At 42.2% G+C, this 25,315-nt stretch overlaps 1 protein-coding gene across 8 annotated transcripts in view; it reads right to left on the bottom strand.

Moving 5' to 3' along the window:
- The window catches only part of WDFY3 (WD repeat and FYVE domain containing 3), a 130,127-nt gene extending 107,457 nt beyond the window's left edge, over window positions 1–22,670 (bottom strand). For 3 of the 8 annotated variants that reach the window (XM_083756150.1, XM_083756152.1, XM_083756151.1), the window contains exon 1: window positions 2,103–2,120. The gene's annotated coding sequence lies outside the window, so the exon portion shown is untranslated. Of the gene's footprint in view, window positions 1–2,102; window positions 2,121–22,076 lie in introns of those variants that run through there. The other 5 variants (XM_083756153.1, XM_083756155.1, XM_083756156.1 and 2 more) reach the window with 3 other exon arrangements.
- Window positions 22,671–25,315: the final 2,645 nt, after the last annotated feature.

Here is a 25,315-nt window from a genome sequence, read left to right as displayed (position 1 = left end):
TCCTTAAACATATAATTTCAGTAATTATGTTGAACTGCAAAGGCCAAGCCAAAATCTATAGTTGTGATGCAAAGGACCCAGAGCAATGCTCATGTGAAAAACTTACAAACTTAGGCTATCATTTTTTTAAAAAATCCCACTCCATTTTACTACAGACATGGTCAGTGTGCATGATCTCCAATGTTACGTCAAACTAGACCCATTGCCATATATGGACTTAAGTTTGTTTATTTCAATGAGTCTGCACTAAATATGACTTTGTGGGATATCACCTTACATTTGGGAGAAAAACATACAAAAATCCTCATTTTCCTGAATAAGTGACTTCAGAAAGAAGGCACTCAATGGCTGCAATAGAGTGGTACCTCTGGTTGCAGACAGGATCCATTCTGGAGCTCCAGTCAGATCCCAAGGTTTCCACAATCGGAGGTGCCTGTTTTGCGCATGCACGCGGCACATAGAGCGCTTCTTCGCATGCACGAGTGGCGAAACCCGGAAAAATACTTCCGGGTTTGCCGCTTTCGCAACCTGAAATTTACGTTACCTGAGGGTAACCTAAGCCGAGATTCTAAAACGCAAGCTAATCCACACTGGATTCTCTTCACAGGGAGAAAAGCTTCAATAATAATGATGGCTCTAGACCAGCATTTCCCAGTCTATTGTCCTCCATATGTTTGGGACCATAACTAATCTGCTTCAGTCAGCATGGTCAATGTTCAAGGATGACGGGAGTTGCAGTCCAAAACATCTGGGCAGAACCACTTTGGGGGAGGCAGCACTAGACAGCGAGAAAGCATCACATTTCACCAACAATTACCAGATACAAGGGATGGGCTTCCAATAGTGTTACTGCAATCTGGAGGGAAGATGTGTATCCGTTTCAACTGATGCATTACAACTATGTAACCTTCATTAAAAAACAAACTGAAACATCTGTGCTGTGTCTAGGATTCACAGAATTCTAAGCTACCAATTAGGATTTTAGGGTGTACAAACGGAACTGTCGCCAAGCAGCTTTCTAGATTCTATAAACAAGCTGGTCACAGTGGATCAAAAAATCTGGAAGCAGTGATCCGACAGGATATTTCGCATTTAACATTTCTACAAATTGAGAACACTTTATCCAGTTTGTGATAAACAAACACTAAGCCTGTGTGGCGTTAAATTCTGATTTGGTAGTTAAAATATGCATTCCCTGTTATGTTTTCAACAATGAAGAGAGAGGATCAATACAAATCAGAAGTACCACCACCACCTGCACCAAGATATCTACTGCAGTAAACATCTGACCCATGATTCTCCAGCTGTTTCTTGCAAAAGATTACTTTCACAGAGAAATTGTGTGATTTATAAACAGCTCCACACAAAGCATTCATTCACAACAGGCATATTCTAGGAATCTAAAAAGAACGCTAAACAATCATAAGCTATTCACTTTATATAGCTTTTAAAAATATTTATTTTTTCATAACAGTGTACAACTATATTAATAAGACTGTTAAATCAAAATGCAAAGTAATTCACAGACCACTTGCAGCGGTGTATTTCTGAAGACAAGAAGGCTGTACCATTTGTAAACAATGTAATGAATCACTGCTCCAAGTGCAAGACATTCAATTAAAAGGAATGAAACATGAGAACTAGAAATCTATCTATCAAGTTTTATTTTTAAATATTATTAGCATATACTCTGTATTAAATAGTTTGTTGAAACACCCCACCGTGTTCATTTCCCCCATGACCCAATTTTCATTTCCCAGGCAAAAAAGGCAAAGCAGAAAAACCTTGGCAACATTTAACACCATTTTCATTGCAATGAAACAAAACATTACTCATGTTCAGCACAAGATCAAAGAGAAGGAAGCATTTGTTGCAGGGATATTTTATGGCGTAAAAATGATTGCTCTGTCATCAAAAGAAGCATGAAATCTGCTACGCGTTTTGCTTCCTACATAAATGTTTGCAATCTTACCTGTGCTGTGTTTGTTTTGCACTAACAAATTCCAAAATGTTACAGTCGAAACATGTTTGTCACAATTTCACACAATGACCATCTGACATTAAATTTTCCAAACCAAAAGGAGACAAAATAATTATCCCACCTGGTGCTTTTCAGGTTCTTTGCAGGCATCTTTAAGTTTTAAATCTTCTCTTTGTGAAAGAAAATAACAGCAACCGCTTGTGTCTTGTTATTATCTACTACTGCTAGCCCCACATGCAGCAAAAATACTTCAGGCAATCCAGGCGAAACTCAGAGCTTTGCACTGGAGTCTCCTGGAGCTTGCTGTACCAGTGTGCAAGCTGGCTTGACGACAGAGGCAAAGGGCTGCTGTTCTATCCAGCAGTACTGCCGGACTTGTTTGTCATAGGATGATGAACCCGTTCTGCTTCAGGCAAGGCCCCCCCCCACCTGCTTGTGTCAACTAACATATGCTGATTAATGTAGCCTTTGGAAAGAACAGGGGGGGACAAAGGGTGGCAGGAGAAAAGCCACTCAAATTCACATATAGGGCAATTTAGAAATGCCTGACTTATGCATTCTTCATGTGTCATTACAGTTTGTACTTCACTTGTGTCAAGAGTGTCTATGGCACTGTACCAACACACAGGAGTAATGTGCTTTATTAGAATCTTTACAGTCTAGAAAAAGGCGCAGGGAAGCTCTGGCCCTGCAGACACTGTGGGGCTACAACAGCCATCGTACCAAAGCATTGGACACAGCCTGCAGCTAATGGGCTCTGGAGTCTAATAACATCTGGAGGGCTGTAGGCTCCCCACCCCTAGTCTAATCGATAGCTCTGGCAGATGCAATGCTGGAAACTTCAGATGTATAAGCTAGGTGACTAATGGCTGCTTAAACCAAGGTTACAGTCACCAAAACAGAATGTCTAGTTGCCATTTTTTGGCAAGGCGGCTCTAAAGTCTTGTTTTTCAAAGGATGGGCTGACTTTGATTGATTCTCAATTAAACATCTGGTTAGTTCAGATGATAACCTTGAGCTTGGTTAAGAGCTTTGAGAACTCAAAGAAGAAAAGTCACTGATCCAGGGACAGTCCACATATATATTGGCCTATTCCAACCTCTTTTTCTTAATGGCGACTTCACCTGCTCAGGCTGAACAGAAAAAGCATTTTGGTTCCAGAAATTCTTTCCAATTGTGTAGATAAAATATAACTGAAAGAATTCTACAGGATAGGGTATTTGTGTGAAAACAAACCAGATCCAATGATCCCTAGGAATGCACCTCCAAATAGTGCAGATGTCAGGCGCCATCTTGGCGCCTAGGCAACTAGACTTGGTCGCAAGTGGTCAAAAGCCTGGTGCAAAATGTGCCTGGTGCCTGGCTAATTTCGAACACTGTGGAGATGCTGTGTATGCAGAACCCAAAAGTTACCTATACATCTAGGATTCCTAACTTCCAAAGTAACGCGATAAACAAAGACTCACAGATCTTGCCCGGCAAGGACTTACAACAAGAGCGCAAATTATACTTGTATTAGGCATTATTTCTTTTGAGCAGCCAAACAATTCCTGAATAAAGACAGGGCATTATTCATGCACTTAACTGTGCCAAAATTCAGCTCCCCACAAATGCATGTGTGCCACACTAAACACTGCCTCAGGTGCCATGACTAAAGAAACAAAGAGTGTAAATGTAATAAAATAAATAAAAAGCAGCCACATGCATACTGAGACAAATGAAATGCCAAATGATGACTAAAGACAGCAAGGGGATGAGCAATCTAGTGGCCCAATTCCCATTGCTCAACTATGGTGAAGGGCCAGCAAGTGCTGCAATCCAAAATTTCACTTTCTGTATCAACAGTAAAATGAAGACTCATGTTTACCCACATACTGAAAGAGTGAGGGTCATGGTAATATGAAAAACAATGGAGCTACTTGCATAGAGGTATCTCTCCTAAAACTGCTCCCACTGATGGCTCAATTAGCACAAGCATTTCTGGTTGCCAGATGGAACAATGCCCCCCCCCACTGAATGCTGTTCTAGGGGTTCTCTTGACTCTCCAGAGTGGATGGGGTTTGTGTGGGTGGCACAGTGGGAGTCCTTCTGGCTTCTGACAGTGTGCTGTGTTAGTTGTGCCACTGACTTTTATTTCTTGAATTCTAGTTGCCAACTGGAGTCATTTCCTTCCCAGGATTTTATTGGGGGTGGGGATACTTTCCCTGGGTTAGGTACTACAAAAAAAGGCTGGATTATTAGTAACCACAGTATTGTCAACAAGGAAAGTCGCTTGCAGAACTGTTTTCATCTTCAGAAAAATAAGGCTATATGAAGACTTAGCTTTGCTAGCTCAAATGATGTGTAATCAGTAACATATCAACAAGCAAACCTAAGACACTCATTACAAAGCACACTCTTTTCCAAACTAAAAAAAAGGGGGGGTTACATTAGGGGGCATGACAGAGATTGTCAGGTGCTCACTTTCTAGAGAGAGTCTAGGAAACAGCATTTATGATGACACTATTTCCTGGTGCTCTGCTGCTATGAAATTTTGAATAAGCTTAGTCAAGTCCACAAAACTTTTCTTCTAAATTTTGTTGTTGTTGTTTGCCTTCTCTCAACTTCTCTTTTTCACATTCCAACACCGTTAGTATAATTTGCAGGGATAAAGTGCAGCAAAATGCTTTCTTCTCAAAGGTTAAGAGTAAAATTATTGAAAAGATGTATAATAAAATTTTAGAGACAACAACCGGCTCACAGGATATGCCATACCACAGTAGCACTTATTAAAGCTACAAGATGTGAAGCTGCAATAGGCTCTCTCACTCTCTTCCCTCAATAAAAAAATGTAATAGACTTAGACCAACATAAAAGTTACTGTTAATGTAGAACATTTGTGCAAAGTTAGAAAAATCATTTAGAATAATTCCAGGTGCATTCTATTGGGCCAGCTGGAAAATATGTAGTTGCTCATATACCCCACAATGAGACTTTCAGAGATGTTTCACACATTACTTGTTCCTGACAGATTAAATGGGTTACAGATTTCTTCCACTGACATTTAAACAAAGCAAAATAATTTAGAAAGAAAAATAGCTAAACTGAATTTTCTAAAAAGGTACAATTCAGCATGGAGTTAAAAAAAAAAAATATCCCAGCAATTTACTGAAATATCACCACTTCAATGTAAAGCTACCCCTTCAGTCAAAAAGTTAATTTGGCCTGAAAGTAAGAGAAACATTTCTGTCATTCTTTTACTTGGGCAAAAGAATGAAGAAGTTATCTCTCAAAATCAATGTGACGATGACTAATGAGGGATTTTAGGCACTCAATGAAGCAATTTCCTATTTTTGTAATAACAAAATCTACAACTGCTATGGTGACTATTCAGAGTTATGACAGGGATTGCTAAATTCTAGGCACCCAGAAGTATAAACTGCTGAAAAGGGCAGAAATAGCATGTGCATCACCATTTATACATGGTGTGGGTAGGACCCAGTCTCCTCCTCTTATTGCCTTAGTTCCTATTTTTCCTGTTCCAAGTGCATCTCCCCTTTCTTATACACATTATTTCTTTGTGCTCATCACTTTCCTTTTCCCTTAAAAGCCTGCCAAGGATGAAGGATCTAATGGAAAACAGCTTCCCAGAGCGCAACTCTAGGACCTCTTTCAATACTAGCAGCCAGCTATGGAAGATATGATGTAGTAGTAACAGCAACAAGAACAATGGGTATGATCATATGCAATTGCTCTCCATGACACTGAATAACCACAACAAGCAAATTCTCTTTGAGGAAGGCATCCCAAGAAAAGGTACCTTTTAATCAAGCACCATATTTTTCGCTCTATAAGACACACATTTCCCCCTCCAAAAATTAAGGGGAAATGTGTGTATGTCTTATGGAGCGAATGCAGGCTCCTTGGCTTCGGCGATAGCCACCTGAAGCCTCCAGAGTGCAGCAGGAGCTCCCGCTGCGCTCCGGAGGCTTCAGGTTCCTTTTGCTGAAGGGTAGGTGCCCCTTCAGCTGAGGCGCAGCGCCCCTTCAGCTAAGCGGGAGGAGAAATGGAAAGGTTTCCGTTTCTCCTGCCGCTTCGCTGAAGGGGCGCTGCGCAGAGAGGGGGAGAATTTTTTTCCCTTGTTCACCCCCTCTAAAACAAGGTGCGTCCTATGGTCGGGTGCGTCCTATAAAGCGAAAAATACGGTGCTTCCAGAATGGAAGGATGAGAAAGCATTAGCTAGAGCAGGCTCTCTTACCACCTAAAACCACAAGCCCCCTTCCCTCCAAACTTGCATTAAAATTTGCTACACTCCAAGTTATGTCAAAAGTTATTTCTACACCAGTTTTCCTTTCATCTTAGTTAACAATCCTGATTCAATCGATCAATCAATAAGCAAACGGAAAATCAAAGGGCATCCTTGTTTATGTAATTCAGATAATGTGAGAATCTGTACTCAAATGGTGATAATTACTGAATTCTGAACAATGAGCTTTGGCATGGACGGCCTGTATAAGACTCTATTTGATTTTAATGCAACTCAGGAAGTTCCCAATTCAAATCACCCCAATGAAGATACTAGGTGGCCTTAACACAGAAGCTTAATCTTCAGACTCATGCAAAGGCCTTTCGTGGCACCCAAATGGTCCGTTCCCACCACTGAAATTAGCGTCACCATGCAGTCTGCAAATCTACCCCAAAAGGTTGGTAATCCCTGCCCTATAGGACTGTTATGTGGTCAACTGAAAGTATGAAGTGATTTCAAAGTCCAGAAAAGTGTAGGGTTAAATGATGTATAGTATTGTTGTTAAAGGAAGCATAGTGACCAACTGCAAATTTAGGTTTCATGACACATTCCACCTCCACATAAGAGCAAGTGGAAGAATGAGAATATATCTGTAAAGTATTACACACTGGCAGTACTATGTAATTTATTAATGGCTCTACTGTTCTCATGCTGTGGGGTTGACAACACTGTCATCACCAAACCTGCCAATACAATACAAAAAGTACCATTAACCTTTTATTGAATTTAGCAAGTCACAGTAGGTGCAGCATTTCCATCTGGCACTGCGATTTCTAATTTGACAGCTTCTTTAAAAGCTTTCGGGGTCTGAACAGCAATGCAAGGCACTCTGGAGTAAGGGACATTCTCTAGAACAACACTGCAAGGCAAATGCTATTTCTGAGCAGGGGCTGCAACACAAACGCCCTGTCAAAGAAGGTAAGTGATGGTGAAGAATCAAGTAGTAGTAAATTAGGTTTTGATTACTAATAATGCAAAAGACTGAAGTTAACAAGGAAGGGAATACTGCATGTTCATGAGCCTAAACAACCCACATGCACTACAATGTATTATGGACTACAGTAATGGTTCCATTTAGTTGATTCAAATCTCCTTCAGTCCTAAGACTCAGCTAGCTACACAGCTGCAAATAAAATGTTTCAAATGTGATGTAGAGTGCAATATACAAATGTGACACTAGATGGTGACAGCGAGCTATGCAAAATTCAATGTATTTTTCAAAACAAAATTTAAAAAAACATTTTCGCAATGTTTGTGTGTGTGTAGATTCCACCCAAGTTGCAGATGTAATTGTCACAATGATTAAAAAAATTACCAAGAGTTTGATGAAGACAGAACACTGGCCACTTTTAGGGAACACAGCCATGGGCCCACACACATTTCTTAATAGTTGTATTATAGAATCATAGAATCATAGAGTTGGAATAGACCACAAGGGCCATCGAGTCCAACCCCCTGCCAAGCAGGAAACACCATCAGAGCACTCCTGACATATGGTTGTCAAGCCTCTGCTTAAAGACCTCCAAAGAAGGAGACTCCACCACACTCCTTGGCAGCAAATTCCACTGTCGAACAGCTCTTACTGTCAGGAAGTTCTTCCTAATGTTTAGGTGGAATCTTCTTTCTTGTAGTTTGGATCCATTGCTCCGTGTCCGCTTCTCTGGAGCAGCAGAAAACAACCTTTCTCCCTCCTCTATATATAATCGGTCCAGATCAGTTACACATGTCAAAGAGTGGGGAATGCCTGATCAAAATTGAAGGGGAGCAGAAAGGAACGCCTGATCATCCACCATGTTTGGGAGACCTAACATTACAGAAAAGGGAATTTGCAACAGGCTGGGAGCATGCATCCCTATGGATGGCTCCCCATTTGCCATATTAAATAATAACACCCAATCAAAGATCATGACATACATATTTCTCTAGATAATATGGGGAGGGATACATGTACAGTGGTGCCCCGCAAGACGAACGCCTCGCAAGACGGAAAACCCGCTAGATGAAAGGGTTTTCCGTTTTGGAGGCGCTTCGCAAAACAAATTTCCCTATGGGCTTGCTTCGCAAGACGAAAATGTCTTGCGAGTTCCTGTGGGTTTTTTCCCCTCCCCCCTTTTTCTAAGCAGCTAAGCCGCTTATCAGCTGATCCGCTAAGCTGATAAGCCGCTAAAAGCCGCTAAACCGCTAATAGCGCTAATCCGCTAAGCTGTCAATGGGCTTGCTTCGCAAGACGAAAAAACTGCTATACGAAGAGACTCACGGAACGGATTAATTTTGTCTTGCGAGGCACCACTGTAAATCAGAAAATAAACTACATGAGATAAAATCACACCATACTGTGTAGAAATGAGCAGAATCTTCGTGTCCCTGAGACACTTAAAGTATGCTATTGTTTTTCTGCAATAACTGAATTCCAGAAATTTTACTGCATAGCCAGATTTGTTAACCATTTCCACTGTTGTGCTATTATCACTAATATAATAACAGAGACATTGCTGCATGTCTTCCTGCTCTGAGAAGCATGGGCAGTAAAAATAGGGAACAGGACTTTTGTAGTTATAGCAGCCATATTTGGAACTCATTACACAGGAGACTGGTTTGACCCAGACTGCCTCCCAGGGGAAGTGGGATTTCATAATCCATATTCTGCACCTTACGTAGTGACTCTTACCTTGGGATAGGAATTTTTCTGTGTATTGTAAAAATACATTCCTTCCCCCTTCATACTAGGTGTCATGTCCTTCAGTGTGCTGGCTTTATTAATAAATAACAATAATAAATAATAATAATAATTCTTAGATTAAGTGAAAATCCAGACACAAAAAGTCGTTGAGCTTTTTTTCCACCTGAATTTCTGCCCGCACACTGCTTCCGACGGCAGTATTCTGGGCATGTCCAGGAAATTCCAAACGTATGGCAACCCTTTATTATATTTATATGCTACCCCTCATCATAAGATCTCAGGGTGGTTCACAGGGCTTTAGCCTCAAGATTTGATTTCAGTTTTCTATCTGTGTGATTGTTGGGGGGATGGGATTCTCGGAATGCAAAGAATGATTGCAGAGGCCAAAGTGTATGTGCTCTTGAATTATATATTTAAGGTTTCCTTTATGTATATTGATCTGCTGCTTATGCACTGCTTTAGCCCCTTGGATTCAGAATATAACAATAAACAATGTGACTCCCTGCTCCCCGTCCCTGCAGTAATAATCTAGCATTATACTACACTCTCTGACCAAACCATTCCAACCAGAATATTTCCTCGTGTTTGCTGGTTGTAGAACTTGACTTGTTGTAAGCCGACTTGAGCATGGTTTAAACTATGAAAAGGCGGCTTACGATGTACGTATTTTTCAGCCATGTGCCTAAGGTCGCAATTTCAAAAGTAAATTATGTATAAGCAGTGCTTTTTTTCAGGGGGTACTCAAGAGTACACAGTACTGGCACCTCTCTCTTTTTGGTGAAAAAGTGTAACACTTACTGTAACAACTGCATGGTGAGTACTGGCACCTGTTTTTCTAGGAAAAAAGCACTGCGTATTATAAGTGGCAGGCCCACTGTACAATGATAAAGGAAAGGCAGGGATGAGCGCTCACTCTCCCTCTGTTTGTGTATGTGTGTGCCTCACAAGCATGCATGCACACACACAAACTCAGTTACTCTTGGAAAGACTGAGAAATGGCACATGGAATGTGTTCAGTTAGTTATTTCCCATCATAAAGACATCAGGCAAAATTGAAGCTGGAAACTGCTTTTGTGAAATATACCAATTTTTCAAGTTTAAACAATTTTCTTAATCTATTTCAAACCCTATTTCGCAATTTACACCTAATTCACATACTGTGTCAGTATAAAACTAAGGTATTGTAAGCAACAGTTGTGAAGTTGTGAAGACTTCTTTCCAGTAAGATAAGCAACTGCATATTCTACATCTGCTGATTGAAATGCAACAGTCCAGCAAACACTAGACTATAAAATTTTCCAAATCCCCCTGCTTGGTCCAATATACAAATATAACAACCCCATCTAAGCACATACCTCTCTATACATTTGTTGACTGGCTGATTCACCATCCTTCACCAAATTTGATTTCAGGGTAGTTTACAAGATTATACATATACAATCATGTAAATACACAGTAAAAAAGAGTGAACAGTCAGTAACATTTTATATTGATTAAATTTTTGAAAAGCATGGATTTTTATTTTTTTTAAAGTTCCTACCTGGTGCCTAAAAGAAAACAATGTTTGCTCTAAGAATAGACACCATGGCTGAAAAGGCCTCCCTGGCAGTCAGAGAGTTAGTGGTTTTTTGTTTGTGGCTTGGTTGTTGATTTTGGGAGCAATATTCAAGTTGGTGATATCTCATTATCCTCCTGCCTACACATGAAACACAGCATGAGACACAAAATTATTTAAATGTGTTATTTAAGTTATTTATTTAAGTTATTTAAATGTGGGTGCAATGTAAGGGAAAAGGGAAGCTGAGTTCAAATACCTGCCGGACATTACCTTTTATGCACAAGGGCCCAGTCCTAAAGTCACATGCACTGAACCTTTAGGGGGGTGGGATCACATTTGAGGAGGATCTGATTTCCTCTCATTATACTTTAGTAGGACATTCCCTGGTTGGGGGGGGGGGGGATAAGTAACAAAAAGAGAACAGAAAAATGGGGAGAGTATAAAAAAGGTAAAGGACCCCTGACAGTTAAGTCCAGTTGCAGACAACTCTGGGGTTGCGGTGCTCATCTTGCTTTACAGGCCAAGGGAGCCAGCATTTCTCCACAGACAGTTTTTCCGGGTCATGTGGCCAGCAGGACTAAGCCGCTTCTGGCGCAACAGAACACCGAAACCAGAGCAGCACACAGAAAGACCGTTTACCTTCCCGCCGGAATGGTACCTATTTATCTACTTGCACTTTCTGGCCTGCTTTCGAACTGCTAGGTTGGCAGGAGCTGGGACCGAGCAGCGGGAGCTCACCTCGTCGCGGGGATTCGAACCGCCAACCTTATGATCGGCAAGCCCCAGAGGCTCAGTAAGGAAGCTAAATAAAGTTCTGTTATTTCCCAGAACTTTGTTAAACTTCCTTACACTCTGCTTCAATGCCCCCCCCCCTGAAATATCAAGTGTCAATTATTTCAAAAATTAAATCATTTTTCTGCCCCTGATATGCTGGTGCCCTAACCACGTGTTTAGTCTGCCTATTGGGTAATCCAGCACTACTGTCAAGTGATAACTTACTGCACTACTACAAGTGATTATGTAAACTGGTCTCAGTAGAGAATGACAGCAATTTCAGGCAATAAGTAAATATATTTTGCAGATACACAGTATTTTCACTTTCTCCCAGGAGAGAAAAGAGGAAGAAACCACCACCAGCTTTCTTTTCTGGTAGCACTAAAGAGCAATTTCAATCTTGCTAATACAGTCAGCATCATCTAATTGCCTGCTCAATCTTACTTAATCAACCAGAGGACAGTTTCTTTCATATTTGTTTGAAGAAATTCAATTTATCACACTTTATTGGGATTTCCTTCCGCTAATCGAGACAAAGCATTCTTATGAAGTTCCCAATTACCAAACAGAATCGATTTCAAAAGTCAGAAGAAACAAAAATACCTTAAACTAAATTAAAACCATGGACACCCCACTTTTACCAAAGGTAGCTGGAAAAAAGAGTTGGCAACAGCAGTCCTAGTCTTCCCCATGTGCATATTGTTGTTCCCCTCCCCAAGCATTCAAACAATTTATAGAAGCCATTAATCTTCTAGCTACCCACTAAAAAGGATTATACATAAAAATACACAAATACAGAATATTCATCTAAAGGATTATATATAAAAATACACAAATACAGAATATTCATCTATCTTACATCTCTAGCACCTTCCTTTTTAATGTATCCCAAAATAGAATTTCTGTTTAATCATCCAATGTCACCTTTCCCACTCATTTTCTTTCCTGCATATGTTTCCTTCATCTAAGGAGAACTATAAATCAGACACAACTGCAAATCCTTGAAGCAGTTTTCATTTACCATCACCTTCAGTTACAGACAAAGACAGAAATTATTCCTTCTATACCATTAACGAGTCTGTCTGCACCTCCAGCACCTGCTATCTATAAAGAAGCAAAACACATACATTTGAATAAGGATTAAAAAGTGCCCATGGAATGTTTGTTTCAGGGGGGAAACCTCACATATTCATCCGGGGGGGGACCTCATAAAGTGTAGCGATAGAAATTACTCTTCAAGCAGAATTGCAAATTTCAGCTAGTCCATTACTTTTTTCTTACTTATCATGTAACCCTGAAATTATATGTTAGGTTAGGACTATAAACATGTATGCATATTCTAGAGTGATGAACCCCACTACCAGGGTACAAGTTGTTTTTATTTGACCATATCAATTAGATACTCTTTTCTCTTAGTTATATTTAGTTTCCATAGTTTACACCAGAAACAGATGTTAAGTAGCATGCTAATACCCAGGTCTCCCTGTATCATAAAAAGGTTTACACTTTCCAGACTTCAGGTATGGAGGCTGATCGAAGGACAGGTTACATATTTTTGTTACACCAGCAATTTCACAATTAAGTTTGTGGTTTTTAAATTTGTCAATAAGGCCTAAAATTTAGACTTTATCCGCTGGCCTCAGATCTTCAAACACTTTCTGAGAAAGCTAGTTCTGGACAAGGATCTGCCCTACATATTCTGCAGTGCAGGCAGATACAAAGAATTCATTCAGCTTCTCTGTAGTATCCTATAGCACACCTATGTGACCCCTTGTCCTCCAAGGGAGTCTTAATGATATGCAGAACTGTACTCGCTCTGATAATTTATAGATTCTGTAAAAGCGGCACAAAAAGTGCTCTGCTGACTCTCTTAAAAACTGAATTAGGTCACATACATACATAATTTTAAGCGTATTCCATCTTTCCACAGTTCCACAACAGGGCTTCCAGGACTCACAGCCAACTTGCAGAACATTTTTGGAATTTCCGTAATGAAGTAATGATTACTTAACACTGAAACATTGTACATGTAGATTCAATTCTCTCTTCTCTATACAACTTAAGGACCGTACAAAGTAACTTTTTAAAGTACTGAGGGAGTGAGCCAGAGGTACCAACTACAGTAAGCTAAAAATTAAAAAAGTCAAAGGGGTTCGTACACTTGTTTTCTATACATGTGTGAACATGAATTATAGTAAAGATGCTTTCTTGCTAACCACTGGCCCTTCCCCCACTATTTTTAAAATTGGCCCCTCTTTTTATAGAGGTGTTCAATGGGGCATACTTTAAATATTCATAATTAATATTTAGAGGGAATGCATGCCAAGGAGCATGCTGGTATTCTAAGTCCAAAGCAATGATCTTATCCTAAAAAGGTGCTCAACTCTGCAGACAGTTATAGCAAAGAGAAGCCAAATACAAATTTATCCAGAAATCTGATTGAATGAACAAGACTGTAAACAGCTTCTTGTCCTGTTTCAAGAACTGAAAGAGCTTAAAGGAGCATAATGGTGTTTCTAGTCATATTCCGTTTATTTATAAACTGCATTTTCCACACATACATTGTGTTCAAAGCAATTCTTAGACAAAACCACAACAAATAAGAATACGCTACAAAGTCTTCTTCTTCTTCTTTGGCGATCATTCGTAGCCGAGTAAGATTGTCTTCCATAAACACGGTTTTAACAATGAGTCCATAAGTGACTGTGGAGGCCAATTCTGGACCCACACGTCCTTCCACAGTGGGGACATTGGTTCCCGGACGGGAGTTGATCACGGTGTGGATTTGCCAAGCGTGCCTTCCTCTTAGCACGTTTCTCCCTTGCGTTCTGAGTTCAAGTGTCTTCAAAGCCCATGACACCTTTGGTAAAGGCTGTTCTCCAACTGGAGCACTTGCAGGCCAGTGTTTCCCAGTTGTCAGTGTTTATACTACATTTTTTTAGATTTGCCTTGAGACAGTCTTTAAACCTCTTTTGCTGACCACGAGCATTACGCTTTCCATTTTTAAGTTCAGAATAGAGTAGTTGCTTTGGAAGACGACCATCAGGCATCCACACAACATGACCAGTACAACAAAGTTGATGTTGAAGAATCATTGCTTCAACACTGGTGATCTTTGCTTCATCCAGTACATTGATATTAGTTTGCCTGTCTTCCCAAGTGATGTGTAATATTTATTGGAGCATATTAAAAGTTTGAGCAAGAACCATACCAACAGATTAGATAATATGCAATATCAATGCTACAATTACACCCATAGTAAGGAATTCATTCCACAGTTCATATTAAGAACTTAGCAAAAAGATACCTTTCCTACAAAGTAGCAGGAAAAAGAGGAAAACTTAACACTAACAAAACTGAACTTCCTTTAGCTGCTAAAGTGTAAGTACAGTGGTACCTCGAGTTAAGAACTTAATTCGTTCTGGAGGTCTGTTCTTAACCTGAAACTGTTCTTAAGCTGAAGCACCACTTTAGATAATGGGGCCTCCTGCTGCCGCTGCGCCACCGCTGTATGATTTCTGTTCTCATCTTGAAGCAAAATTCTTAACCCGAGGTAATATTTCTGGGTTAGCGGAGTCTGTAACCTGAAGCGTATGTATCACTGTATACTATATCACCGCACTGTACATAAAAAAGCCAACATGTTCCAACTAGCGCCACACTCAAATCCCCTTTCAGTGAGATTTGAACACTAGCTTCAAAATAATATACTACACACTTTGCATCAATCCATGTCCCAACCCTTGGTATCCTGATTAGCATATGTGCTACATAAGTCTAAAAAAACAAAACATGGGGGGGGGTCTAGTTGAAAAAATGAAGAGGGATATGAAGAATTGTTCTGGGATGCATTCAAAGAACTGTCTTCAAATTTGGCATCTGTTCACCCCATTCTAATTTTAATGCAGAGAGCTACAGGTGCAACTCTGGGACCATGCATACCCCCTCCCACAGTCAATATAAATATGAATGAGAATTTGGACATAGCATAGAAGTGGTCCTATCTGAGCTCTCGAGTTCTCTCTTTCTGAAAAGAAAAAGCAACACTTATCTGTGTAGATCTTGCCCATGTCACTTCTCATTAAAGGTTATTTCTTCATTTTCACCAGATTCTGAGGCAGCTAAAATAGTGATTATGACACAAGGCATCTTCAGAGAACACTTCCTTAAAGTTGCCAGTCTCCATTAATGGGGAGCGGGGATGGGGGAAAGAAAGACTGAACTTAGCATGCTTTGGTAAAAGTATAGCTAGGGCAACCAAACACAGATTATTTCATAAACTGTGGTGTGGTTTTCCACTGTAAATTATTTGCTTAGAAATCACAATTTGGTCATGGAAATAAAGCAACAAACATCATGTGGCTCTGTGAGCAGTGCCAAGAACCTTAAACAGCAGAGTTTAAACAAAATAGCCTTTATCACTGAACTAATCATTAGCAAATGCGGAAAGCTGCAACCAAATGCCTGCAGGTTCATCCAACAGCAGTGCACAGACACCTCTTGCTTACATCATTTCTTTCCAGATTTCTTGTACAACTCAGTGGTGTCAATGTCACAATTATTCCTGAGACAGAAATGAGGAGGAGGGAGAAGGTGGATGCTAAATTAAAAGAATGGAGAAAAGCAAAGGTCTTATGCCAAACTATTCATCTTCCTCTATCAATGTGTGCAATTTCAATCTTTATATGTAAACACATGCCCAACACTCACTGCCCAAAAAGAAGTGACATTTATAGCAGAAGATCTGAGAACAAACTGTCAGAAAGTCAGATGCAATTATATTCAAGTGTCAGAGGAAACTCTGTTTAAAGCAATGAAGTTCACAACTGTACAGGTAAAGACTGCAGTTCTGCAAAAATTTAGTGCTCTGAAGTTACAATCACATGTGTTTATGCATGGAATTAAGTATCACCGGCGCCAGCACCATCATGGCAGAAAAACATTGATCCAAGTTATGGAGTCTCACAGGTCCATATAAGACATGCCCACCAAACCATTCACCCCAAATTAAAACTGGCATTGGTTTCTATTGCTTGCACTGTAAAGACAAAACACTAATCCAGCACTTGTCAAAGCCACCATAGCACAAAAACATGGATTCTGTTCACAGAACTTCATGCTAATGGATCCTCATGATTTTCCCAAGGAATCCCTCTAAAACCACAATCAAATCACAGTTTATATCTGTGTCCACAGATGTGTTCTGTGGTATGGGGGTGGGGGTGGGGAATCCCATGTGACAAACATAAAAATCAATGAGGATCCCTGTGTAAGGTGAGGTTTTCTTTACCGCTGTAAACACTGTTCCAACACTATCCACAGAAATCAATGCCAACTTTATTCAGTTGGTGGCTTGGGGGACATGCCTTGCAAAAATAATGGGGAGCTATTAAGCATCACCCCCCCCCCAAAAAAAACACCTTTCCATCAGCTTTTTGGCTTGCCAGACAGAACAATTTCTCTCTCCTTCCCTTCCCGCTGCACTATTCTGAGAGTTCCACCCGCCACCCCGAGCCAATTTCAGGGGGCACAAGGCCATGCAGAGAGAGGAAAGGGGGAGAAGCTCCATTGTGCAATCAAGAGTCCCTTTGCCGGGCTTTCACTGACAGAGCTCATTAGATGAATCCCACCCAGGATGATTTGTTCTGTGCCATGACAGTGCTGACAAATGCTGGATCTGCAGGGTTTTTTTACAGGTCAGCCCATGAAGACGAATGTGGCCTGTTATTTGATGGTGGCCTGGGGGGAAATCCCATTTAAAAATTGTGCAAGTGCAAGGGAAACCATTCTGATCCACCTTTTATATTCTGCTTTTTCCATGCCCTGGAACAGCCATTTTCTAACTAAGATCCACAACACACAAAATTCCACATGTGCCAACAGGAACAGGAAGTTTAGGGACTCCTAGTCTAATCCATCTAGAATGAACCAGGAAGAGAAAAAATTGGTGGAGGTGGGAGTAATCACTTGCATTCAGTGTTAGAAACTGAGATATGAAAGCTAGAAGCTAAATGGCACCTTAAACCTAGTTCCAGTTACAGATAGGTAGCCGTGTTGGTCTGCCATAGTCAAAACAAAAAAAATCCCTTCCAGAAGCACCTTAAAGACCAACTAAGTTAGTTCTTGGTATGAGCTTTCGTGTGCATGCATCGTGTGCATGGTATCTGAAGAAGTGTGCATGCACACGAAAGCTCATACCAAGAACTAACTTAGTTGGTCTTTAAGGTGCTACTGGAAGGAATTTTTTTTTGTTTTGACCTTAAACCTAGGTTATGGGAGCAACAACGGAATGTCTAGGCATGCTTTTTTATAACAAGAATACAAAGCTGAAAATGAATGAACTGCAGCTAGAATATTATGTTCATTTTTCACATGGTCTAGTCCTTTCCTCGCCCACCCGCCTAATACTCTTAGGAGGGTCTCTTCTCCAGTCTTCAGAGAGTAGCTGGAAGTGAGGAGGCAGAAAAGCCAATGAAATTCCCTGTCGCAAAATGTGCATAGAACAATAGGAGTTTTGAACGGCGCTTGCATTACCATGTCAATATGTGCTGACAAATACTTCCAACTTTTCAGAGAACAGGCACTAAGAACTGCCTTGACGTTATAAATATTTTTCTCTTCAAAACAAGAAGTTTGTAATGGTGCAACCAAGTTGAGACGTGGGACTACATACACCCACAGGTGAATGCTGATTCCAATATAGCTACCACATGCCTCAAAGTGGGCTTTCGTATACTACAAGCTGCTACATCTATGTTACCCAGGCACTAACATACCTTGCTTGAAAAGATTCGCTTGACTTTGGTAAACAAAAACAGACTGCTAGCACTACTGTATTAGAATGAGGTGAGGAGCCACACTGTAATGATACAATAACATTTTGCAAGCAGCAAGTTACAAATTCAGCTTCTAAAGCAGTGTTTCCCAACCTTGTGCCTCCAGATGTTTTTGGCCTACAACTCCCATCATCCCTAGCTAGCAAGACCAGTGGTCAGGGATGATGGGAGTTGTAGGCCAAAAACATCTGGAGGCACAAGGTTGGGAAACACTGTTCTAAAGATCCCCAGGGCTGCAAGATTAAAAGAATCCAAAGTAGCAGGGTTGGGAAAGACCTGTCTAAAACAAGGTAAACCAAAGGTCTGCCTTGGGGTAATGAATTGGGCGCGTAAACCTCAGCTCTGATGTTTCAAAAGTGAGCTGATGTTTTATTCCAAATTATTGTAGGATACTACAATACAAGAATCAGAAAAAAAAATCAAAATATTCATACACAGAAGTATTTGTCTGTTTACTTTCTAATTCAATGTAGAGTTTAAATTATAGCCTCTTTTTATTTTTGATTATTTGCACATTAAGCCATAAACCATGAACTACTGTGAACAAGTAGTGCATATGGCCCAATTGCTTCTGTTTCACTCCTCCCCTAGCATGAGAGCAACACCCATTAAACGTGGCTTACCATGCCACGTGAACTCGGATCATGGTTTGTTTCTCCTTAAGAAAACCACAATCATCAAGCCAAGAAACAAAGCACATTTCTGGGTTCAAATGACATGTCAAACCAAAGTCTGTGGTTTGTTGCTCTCACTTACACTGTAGGAGGAACAAAGCAGGAGCGATCAGGTAGTGTGCTCTAGCATGCTGCTTGTCTATTGCTTAAAATGATGTGCAACAGTGACCAGCTTTTCCAGCATCACTTTGGAGGGCACTCATTGTTTTTTTTTATAGCTTACTCTCTTGCTCCTGAATGCTGGGATAGTTCCACCAATTTCATTTGCATGCACCCATGCCTATTTTACTCATATGTACTCTCAGTAGAAAAGGCATCCCCAACCTGCGGCCCTCCAGATGTTTCGGCCTACAGCTCCCATGATCCCTAGCTAACAGGACCAGTGGTTAGGGATGATGGGAATTGTAGTCCAAAACATCTGGAGGGCCGAAGGTTGGGGATGCCTGCAGTAGAATGTCACAGCAGCTTCTCCTCACGTATCCATGAAAAAATAGATATCTGTATTTTTGTGATAGTAAACACCGAACATAAATGCTTCTTCCTACGCTGAAGCATTTAAGTGTTGGTTAACCACCATATGTGGAACAACCCAATCCTTAAGCAGGAAGCTGCTATAGCTACAGAACATAAGAATTTCAAAACTTCCCTTGGTAATCATTTGCCACCCTAAATATAAACTTCATGCACATTTCCTGATATTTAACCAAGCCTTCCCTCTTTCAACACCATCAAGCGTAGTCAATACTGTTTCAGTGGGAAACAGTAATTTTTCATGCACTGAGCTTAGGAATATTGTCAATATATCTGCAGAAGAAGATCTATAGAGTAGATAAGCAACTTTAATTTAAGGCACATATTTTTGAGTGATGGAAACTATCATGCACAACAACATGATTAGTAAAATCCTATGTCTGAAAGTAGTTGAGAAATAAGCATGGAGAATGTCAATTTTCAATAAATTAGCACATATGCCAAAATATGCCAGAAACCTATATCCAAAGACTGTATTATGAGCTGTATTATGGAAGACCATTCAAACATAGTTTCTCCTTTTTATTCATGCACCGAATTTTGGAAACTGCTGACTTGCTTATCACAGCCTCCAGTTCTAACAGTCAAGGATAGCAGATGCATTTCTTATCGCTACATGAGCAGCTGAAGTTCTGAAACAATTGTTTATAAGAGTGAACTCTGTTGTATTTATCTCAGAGGCATGGTGAGCATGGGAATAATGTATGACTGATCTCTTTTCTTTTCTTTCCAATACCAGTTATTAGCAGAGGCATGGGGGAGCGGAGTCCATCAGTCTATATACTATATACAAAAAAAAATTAAAATGGAACTAAGCCAAGCAAGATTTTAAACAGAATCCTGCACTCAGGTCACTGCAACCTACATAGGACCATGAAACATTTCAGCTAGCTTATGAAACACATACTGCAAAACAAACTTGCAGGAATCTTCTATGGATACACTTAACACACACAAACAAGTACACAATACAATTCCTAAATTCCCTCTGACCTCACTTTTTACAATATGCTATTCCAGTCATGTATATATGTATATATGCAACTCAGAATAACACACTGTGCATCTGATGAAGTAGACTGCAGGCCATGAAAGCTTGTGCAATAGTAAATCTGTTAAGTCTTTAGGGTGCCCCAAGACTCTTTTGTTATATTTACGTCAGTAGTTAAAAAAAGAGAGAGAGAGAGCTGTAAACCAGGCTAAAAGAGGGGAAGGAACTCCTGAAATCTTCGGAAAGATCTCTATCAGCAATAACTGCTTCAAGATTGACAGGTTTAAAGATTAAAGATTCTCTACTATAACTAGCAGAGTCATTTATCCTAACGTAACTCAACATTGGGGTGGGGAGATCCATTACAGTTCCTAATGACTAGCCAGTCTTTCCTTGCCCCCTCAGCTACACACAAATATTCCTTTAAGCTCCTGAACCAACATTAAGAGCCTTTCAGACAAATACATCTTTTATCATTTCCTACAGACCTGTCACGTAAAGCACTTTCTAAAAACAAAAACAAACCACCCCTAATGGACAGGGATGGGGTGCCTTTTGTTCTTTTCCCTTCATCATACCGCAGGGCACAGAAGGTTGGGAGAGATTTAAAAGTGGGGTGGGGGGAGCCCTGTATTTCCTGTTCCGTTCTGCTTGCCCATCTTTTTCCCCCATATCCCTTCCCAGCAGCTAAAAGGAACAAAACCCATTAACAAAGGTAAAGACAGCACACTGGGGTGCGGGGGAGAGAGAGAAACAGAGGGATTTATTTATTTTTTAAGGCAATCACTGCAGGGCCAGGAAGAGGACAAGCTGCCAGCGTTTCCGTGGGCCCTTCAGTCCCTCTCCCAGAAAGCAGAAGCAGCTTCCAGAGACAAGGGGGTGGGGTGGGGTAGTGGGTGTTGCAACCTGTCCGCATAGGTTAAAGTGAAGGCAAATAATAATAATAATAATAATAATAATAATAATAATTTATTTATACCCCGCCCATCTGGCTGGGCTTCCCCAGCCACTCTGGGCGGCTTCCAAAAATATATATTAAAATACTATAATGCCTCAAACATTAAAAGCTTCTCTAAACAGGGCTGCCTTCGGATGTCTTCTAAAAGTCTGGTAGTTGCTGCGATTCATTTATCTACCTCTCACATACAAAACACCGTTTGCTGGAGAAAACAAGGCCCACAATCCCATGCAGATCCAAAAACCTGGAGCAAAAGGGGGGGGGGACACAAAAAATCTGGGGTGAAGGAGGGGGGAAGATAAGAGAAAACCACCAGCCCAGAACGAAGCAAACCATTGGAAAGAAAATAATAATCAGGAAGTCTGGGCTTTCTCGTCGCCAGGAAGAAAAGAGATTCCTTTCCTCCTGAATATTGCAGCCTAGGATAAACATGCACAAATAAAAAAAAGAGCTAAAGCAATGCGGGTAACTGTCCGCCACCCCCCACCCCCCTTTCAAATCGAGGCGCAGGGGAAAAGAGGGTGGGGGTGCGGGGAAAGCGACGTATAGCCAAAAGCCAGCGGGGGGGGGGGGAGCAAACGGCTCCTGCTGCAGCATCCCTGGCCGGGGAGGTGGAGGAGAGCTCGGAGCCGCCGTTGCGGCCTAGGAAGGAGAGGAGGGAGGGGGAGAAAAGGGAAGGAAGAGGGAGGGAAGCCGGGGGGTGGGAGAGAGACACCCCCCCAAGTGTCCTCGGCAGTCAAAGGGTGACAGAAAATGGGGGTGGGAAAGGGGGGAGCTGAGGTTAATGCCCAGAGCTCCGTTTGCTCACCGGGGTGGTCGCTGCGCGGTTGCTGAGAGAGGTTGGAGACGCGTCCGGGATCCGCCCCACCGGCGAGGGCTTTGGGAAAGAGGGCTTGCAGTTTTTTTTGAAAAAGGGTGAAATGATGATAATAATAACAACGACGAGGCTGGGAGGGAGGGAGGGGCGGCCGTCCGCCTCCTCCTCCTCCTCCTTTCCTTCTCTCTCTCTTCCTTTATTCCTACGGCGAGGCTGCAGCCCAGGCGGGGAGAAGAGGGGAGGTGGGCTTCAAGGCAGCGCCGCCCGCCGTCGGGCTCCCCTCAGCCGGCAGCTCCCAGCGCCGCTTCCCGCTTCCCCCATCAATCAAGGCCCGGCCTGGGCCGAGCGGGCAATCCCGGGAAACGAGGAGGAGGCGCTGCTTTCTCCGCCGCTGCTGCTGCTCCGCTCCCAGCTGCTCCCGCAGCGGCTGGTGGCCATTTTAATTCGCCTGCTCCGGCCTCCTTTCCTCTGGGTGCCGCCGCCGCCCGACGCGGTTCCCTCTTTCCCAAGCGCTCGCTGGCTCCTTCCTCCGGCGCTCCTCCCTGCCGCCCTTCGCCGGCTCCCTTCGGCCCGCCCACTCCTCAGCTTCCCTCACAGAGACGCCTCTGGGCGGGCGGGCGGACGAGTCTCCTCTAGGAAGGTCCTCCTCACCACAAAAAAAGGAAACCTCAGCGCCAACAGTTTTAGGGAATTTCTTCTCCTCACACTTTTAGGGGGGCAGTTCCTGAGAGGAGACAGAAAACAGGCTGTTGTGGGTCGGTGGGTTCCGAGTAACTTCTCTCACGTCTGAATGGATGTTGCGAGTCCCGCACTCGCTCGGGATTGTGTTCCTTGCAAAGGAAAGCTCTATTTCTGCGCTACCCCACGCCTCTATCTATCTATCTATCTATCTATCTATCTATCTATCTATCTATCTATCTATCTATCTATCTATCATCTCAGACACTCCCTGTTATGGATGCTTTAGCTGGGATTCCTGCATTGCAGGGGGTTAGACTAGATGACCCCTGGGGTCCCTTTCAATTCTCCGATTCCATGCTTCCCGACTGAAGCAGTGCACGCGTTTTTTCTTCAGCAGATTTCCATCCCTAATGAGACCCCAAAGGCAGGGCAAAAACATATATGAAACGACATAAAGCCAACAAAAATGCACATGCACACCCTCAGTAATATCAAATCGATCACCAGCAGATCATTTGTATATATGATATGTAATAATATATAGATAGATATGTGTAAGTGGGCATAAAGATGGTCTACACAGGTCAGCCAACTTCCTTTTCTGGCTTTCTTTGTCTCACTTCACCCCCTTGTTCCCCACATCTTCTTTTCTCTCTCTCCTCATCCCTTGGACGCAACATTCCTGTCTGTTCTTCTCCATCCCTTGTACTTCCAAATGGGAGCTATTTTGCTTGCTGCCCACCTCTGTTGTGTATGGCAAGCTGATGTTGTTTCCCACTTTCTGATTTAGAAAAAGCAACTTTGCTTATAGGGCTGCTGAGCATGATGTCAAACAGTCCCCGGGTGACAAACCAGCCACGCACCACCTTTATCTGCTCAGAAACCTAAATTTACTTTTCTGTACATATAAATTAACATAGCCACATTTGTGTCACGGGCTTGAGTCCTCCTGTAAATAGATGTGAAACAAGAATGTCTCAAACTGATGCCTTCTTTGAACAGGGGAAATTCAAGGTATTGAATTGGGGGGCATCAGTTGCTGCGAATCAGAATTGGGGAAATTGCTGCTGCTGCACTCGTGTCTTGTTTTTGGGTTTCCCATATGCCTCTGATTGTCCACTAGGAGAACAGGATTCTGCACTCAATGGACCTTTGGCCTGATCCAGCGGGATCATCCTTATGTTGCTATGTTATTGGGTTTTGGAAACCTGATAAAATCTTGGGTGGGAATTCTGGAGGGAGAGGGAAAAGGCAACAAAGCCGTATGCTACTAGACCAGACTTGGTTTAGTGCTACTAGCTACAACTTCAACTTGTAAACTCTTCTTTTTCAAGGTGTTTCCCACATGTTGTTTTAACTGAAACAAATGGCAAAGCAGGAATCTGGCATTAATGGTAAGATGGGCAAATAGGACATGAGAAAGATGACAACATAAGGAAAGGGACAACTTTAGGAAAATCTGCTTTGACTTTATTGAATACGATTAGACTAAAGAACTTGGACATAAATCACCAAGGACTCATGATGGAATACCCCCAGAAATAAAGACACAGGAGACGTTGATTAAGTTAATTGGGCATGAAAAGGCCACAACTTTATTGATTAGAGAATTGAAGGTATTGGCCTTAGGCATTGGCACCTATCCACTACCCGGCATGGTGACCGGGATGGGTTAACACGAACCGTGGGGGGTCCTGTTGAAGTACGCCAACTAGGATCCCACGGGTGTCACCGCTCGGGGGCGTGCCGGAGGCCCTTACCTTCCCAGGTTTCGGACAAGACAACGCCCCCCAGAGTCCTTTACCGGACTACCCCTTTTCTTGGGGAAGGTGATGGCGTACCTTCCCCCCGATCCATTTGCATAACAATTGAACCCCCAGCCAATGCCTAACCGCCAATACTAAAGAAAGTTGTGACGTTTGCTACGAGGTAGGCGAAAAAACCAAAAGGCCGTAAGTTCGCCAACTTGGAAAAATTCCTACCAGGCCCCTTGCGGCGACCAACCGAAGTCCATAGCAAGGTCATATCTACCTAAGCTAACCTATACCTAAGGGTGGGTGGGACAGGAAAACCTCTCAGCTGGCCAGGAGTAAAGAGGGTGGTCCCTGGGTGTGCCTGGCCTTAAGTATGCCAAGGCCACGCCTCCCCCAGCCCGCCGATTGGCGGACGGGTGGAAGGCACGCCCAGGGATTCCCCCAACTCTCGCGGGGGCAGCAGGCCAGCCCTCGCGCTTGGGGGAGGGGCAAGACCGCAACCCCCTCTCTTCCCCCATGGGGTCAGAAATGGCTTTGCGTGTCAATACCCCTCCCCCCCCAGAAATAAAGACACAGGAGACGTTGATTAAGTTAATTGGGCATGAAAAGGCCACAACTTTATTGATTAGAGAATTGAAGGTATTGGCCTTAGGCATTGGCACCTATCCACTACCTGGCATGGTGACTGGGATGGGTTAACACAAACCGTGGGGGGTCCTGTTGAAGTACGCCAACTAGGATCCCACGGGTATCACCACTCGGGGGCGTGCCAGAGGCCCTTACCTTCCCAGGTTT

Source organism: Podarcis gaigeae (assembly GCF_964106915.1).
Source record: "Podarcis gaigeae genome assembly, chromosome: 9".
NCBI lineage: Eukaryota > Metazoa > Chordata > Lepidosauria > Squamata > Lacertidae > Podarcis > Podarcis gaigeae.
The sequence above is the reverse complement of the archived record's forward strand: the minus strand, read 5'-3'. Positions and strand labels throughout refer to the sequence as shown.